This window comes from Camelus bactrianus, chromosome 17, assembly GCF_048773025.1.
Source record: "Camelus bactrianus isolate YW-2024 breed Bactrian camel chromosome 17, ASM4877302v1, whole genome shotgun sequence".
Taxonomy (NCBI): Eukaryota; Metazoa; Chordata; class Mammalia; order Artiodactyla; family Camelidae; genus Camelus; species Camelus bactrianus.
The window spans coordinates 49235816-49241085 of NC_133555.1; positions in this window are offsets into that span (position 1 = coordinate 49235816).

Consider the following 5270-nt stretch of genomic DNA (forward strand, 5'->3'; position numbering starts at 1 on the left):
GTTTGGGCCTTCAACCAAATTCATTCATGTAAAATTTACATGTGAAATCATAAGGCTGTGATGCTGTTGATTTCAGCCAGGAAAAATTTGGTTTGTATTCTGGCTTCATTTGAACCTGCAGAGTTATTTTTTATGTCTTTTTCATGTGTGGAATGGGCACATCTTTACTTGTACACAGGCCTAGGGTCACACATTTTCATTGTGACAGAAGCCAGTACCTAGGAATAAACCAAGCTATAGGGTGAAAAGCTTGAACCATCTCAAATGGTGTAGAAAAGAATAGTATTCAGAGGTCACACCTTAGTAAGAAAAGAGAAGTTATTTATTTGAAGGTATTTTTAAATGTATACAGTTAACCCTATTGACCAAAAAGGGAGCAAAATATTTCTAACTCTTTTAGACCATACAAATGGCATTTATTATGCTAGAATTTAGTAAGAAGTAACAGAAATAAGCAAATGAATGTCTTTTTCAACAGCCACTTTAGGCCCATCAACTCTAAGCTGACAGATGCATTCTTTGACCAAAATACTATTTATTAAACTACCAAATCAGCCAAAATAAAAGTAAACTGCCAGTCAGTGAATCAGCACTCTCCCAGTGTAAGAGCCGGCTTTTAAGAGAAGACTGCACACTGGGAAGGGAAGCATTTTGTGCCTGGACTCACATCCCAACAGTCATGTTAAATTTTCAAAAGCGCTCACTTACGAACTTTCAGCACAGCGCCCTCCCATCACAGTGAAACCAGAAGGATCATTTGTTCTCACTGTCTGAGCTGTCTCAGCGCAAAGAAGTTGTTCCTTACACTCAGTTTTTTTTTTTTTTGTCTTTTCTTGATTGCATTTAAATTCTCTTTCTTTTGTATGCTTTTTAAATCACTTTTTGTGTGATGAAATTTCCTATGAATTCATCTAATTCTCAGTCACTGAATATTTGTATGGGACAGAATATGACTCAGTCATCTCAGGTCATTTTTGATACAAAACAGACTTCAGTTAATTATGTTAATTATGTTTGGATCCACCAGCTCCATCTGAATATGTGTATTAGAATTTGTAATTTGCTTTTTAAAAGGAAAATGTTTCATTCTCAGGGAAGTGATGGAACAGGTTTGTGTGCTTATTGTTTGCTAACCTTGTTTCCTTCTGGATGTGTGATATTTCAGTAGAGATCTTCAGGGAATAGTAACATGAACACAAGACCCAGAACTCACGGACAGATTTCAGAAACCTCCCCGGGAAAGGCTGCTGAGTTCAGTGTGGACATCTCTGCGGTGCTGTGTAACATGTGCCCCTCTGTTTTGACATTCTAAAGCCCAACTTAATTAAGAAACACTATGAAATTTACCCAGTGATACAACTGAACTGGAGCTAAGGTCTTCCTAGAGCTTCCATCTATGACTTGTTAAATACTGTGAATTTTGATGTTTGGAAACAGACATAGGACCTGTTGTTTACATGCAATTCCAGTGATGTCATCAGTTAATCACTCATATTTAAGATGTGTAAAGTCAACAAAACTGCTTAGTCACTTCTATCAGTGTTCATACGCATAGAATCCACATCCTTCTGCTTGATTTGCTGAATTGCAGAATATATTTATTGCTACTTCTCTCCTTTGTTTCAAATGGTGAAGAGCGGTGCACTTCAGATGTGCTGGATTCCTTTAGAAATGGCTTCAACTTCTGTCTGAAGGCAGAAACCAATTTTTACAGCTACCTTTATTGTTTGCCTTTTCCTTTGTTGATGGTTTGTATTCATGAGCACAGAAATCAGCCTGGGAGGCAAAGCAGGGGCATCAGGGCTGACACAGCTTCTCAGTGTCCGGGAGATGCAGCGCTGAAGGGCTCCCAGGCCAGGGAAGCGCAAGGCTTCTGTTTGTCAACCTGGATCATCTGAGTGAAATTTCATACACACGTGAAGCTCTCTATGTCCAAAAACTAAATTGCTTAATATGTGGAATTTGCGTGTATCCCTAAGATACTGTTTGGATTGTATCCTTTGATGGAAATTTACATAGCTTTGTATAGGTCGACTTTTTCAGTTGAAACTGCTGCTAACGGTGTGTTCACCCTTGAATGCTGTTTTCCATATAAACAGGAAGACACAAACGTCTCAGGGAAACAAAATTGTGATAAAGAAATACTTATGTGTGTCATTACAGTTAAATTGCATGTTGTAAATATGACTGTTATGGGTGTTTACAATCCTGCTGTGATGATGTTTTGAAATTTGCAAGAGGGACAGGAAAGATTTTATGACTTTGACAGGGTGACTGATGGATATTGCAAATGTACGTGCCCTCTGGGACTCTGGGCAATAGTTGTTTTGAAAAATGAAGATCACATGTCCTGACGTCATGGCAGCAGTCTTACTACATGAGGAATTCTAGTTTTATATATATACACAGCAATTAACTAGTAATATACAAGTTTTTAAATATAATTTATTGCTTTATTCTAAAAGTAAGTGAACTCTATCTTAATTGAAAACTGAATGTTATTCCTCTAAATGTGATAAGCTTCCTGTTTTTTTCATTTTGTAGAATAAAACTTTGCACTGTACACAGGAAGTGCATTTAGATGTAGCAAAAATACATTATAGCAAATATGTGACTCTTTAAATAACATTTGGAAGTTTCTTCTAAACTTAGATGGGAGGTTTATAGAAAATCACTGTCATCTTGACAGGTAATCAGCAAGTCTCAACAAATGCTTGGAATTGATCTGGTGAGCTCCCAAATTAAAACTTAACTGAAGGTTTTCCAAACATGTGATGAAAAACAAAAGTTGTTTCCAAAAGACAAGTAGAGAGAGATTTGGGCTAGAAATAACAGATCAATAGGAACTAATGCTTTAAGACCTTAGCACTGTTAAGCCAGACTGAGAAGATCTCTTATAAAATATTCTTATCCCGTGATTTAGTTCTGCATTTCTAGCACCAGGTGAGTCAGGGTTCTGAAAAATGGCGAAAATTAGCTTTCTTTGCCCTCCATGTCCTCTGTGGTTATCTGGTGAATTTTGAAGGAAATGGAGCTGGTTCAGGGATACCTTGTTTCCAGAAGGTCTATGGCAGCATCATAGCACAGAATGATTTTATTAATTATAGATTAAAATATAAGAAGAAAATTCTGACAGGCAAATGCAAATGTGAGAAACTAATGTCAAAGCACCCCTCTGTTTATGTTTGAACATCACTTGATGCTTGTATTTTAAAATATGATGATGATGATGATGATGATGATGATAATGATGATATTGATAGACAGTACCTCAGAATCTCAAAGGGATTCTGTATCTTCCTCTTCTCCTAATTTCAATGCTGACATCATATCTATAAAATGTAGTCACAGATACATTAATGAGAACATTTACCACTGTAACTTTTAAACGCACATATAAGTCTATCTCCATTCATGACTATTTCAACAAAATAAAGTGGCACAAAATAATTTCAGAGGGTTGAATTATTCTCTGGAAGAAAAGCTTGGTCATGGTTGGGATATTTATGAAGACAGGTGGCAAAAGAAAAGCACTTAGAAAATGGGTATCATAGTTGGATCTTCATACTTCAGATTTTTTATACTAGCTTTCTTTTCTTCAGTGGAGGTACTGGGGATTGAACCCAGGATCTCATGCATGCTGAGCATGCACTCTGCCTCATACTAAGCTCCGTGCTCCGTTGATGGGCTAGCAGGACGAGAAAAGCCTGGGATTTTGATGGACAGTTTGGGAAAGTTTCCAACCACATCTTCATTTTTCACTATCAGAATTGTCCTCAGAAAAGGTTCTAATTCCTGGTCTCATAATGTCATCTTTTCCTTCTACTATAGCGAAAACAAGGTAGGGTAGATGGAAATACCTGTAATTTCAAATCACTGAATAGCACAAGAAGGTCATCTTCCAGTAACTTACTGTTTTCCCTGGACGGCTGACAGCCGTAAATTCACTTTGTGAAGCTTGGCTTCAGGATATTCTAGAGAAGAAGTAAATAACAGCTTTAAGAATAACAAGTATGAAACTGAATAAAATAATTAGAACATTCCCCATTACTATATGAACTATCACAAAGAGCACACTCTTTGGATTCATTCAGGCATGGATTCCAATCCTGGTTCTGACGTTTACCAACCTACATCTTCTGGATGAGGAATATCAGAGATGACATCAGGAGTCCCCAAATCTTACTTCCCTTCCCCCTCATTGATTGTTACACAGATACTGTGGGATCCATTAGATGACTTTCTTGAGCAAAATGATCTAGAACAAAACTTACCCCTGGAATTTTACAGTCTATTGCAAAAGCTAACATTAATACATTTAACGTAATTGTTATACTTTTAAAAATTTTATTGAGTTATAGTCAGTTTAAAATGTTGTGTCACATTCCACAATTTTTCAGTCATATATGAACATACATACGTTCATTTTTATATTCGTTTTCACCATGAGCTACCACAAGATCTTTTATATATTTCCCTGTCCTGTACAGTATAATCTTATTTGTCTATTCTATATATAGCTGTCAGTATCAACAAGTTTCAAACTCCCATTCTGTCCCTTCCCACCCCCCAAATGTGTCTGCATGATTTATAGTATCTCTCAAGGGAGAAAATACGAGAGTTTAGTTTTTAACAGTATCCTATTTGGATGGGTTAGGACATAAACAGTGTAAGTTACTTCTAATCCTTGGGTCAAAAAGCTAAAGACAAATGATTGTTTAACGTCAGGTCCTTTGAAGAAAGAGGAATAAAAAAACAAGATTAAATCTGAGGGGCAATGACTCATGAATGAAAACCACATGTATAGCAAACACAAAGCCATAACCAAATACAGTCAGAACAGAGACAGAACAAGATAGACTGAAAGAACAGACATGGAAGAAGTGTTTTCTTCAAGGAAAAATTAGGTTAGGGGTAAAGCATTAAAAAATAAAGTAAAGTAATTGGGGGAGGAGGAGGAAGAAGAGAAGAAAATGAGACGTGACTAGTCCAATACAAATTTAAGAAAGAAAAGAAAACATGAGTGAAAATGTATGTGGAGAAATACACATAATTCAGCATTTATATATAATAGATCAGTGATATATCAGTGTTGATAGGGATACAATAGGAACGAAAGCCTCTGTTTTGCATTTTTACTCTATATAAAATATATACAAATTGTATAGATAAATATATATATAGTTCTTCAGGAAATTTTGTAAAACTCCCAACACACACACACACACACACATATATATATAAAACAGGCTTAAGTTCCTAGTATGTCC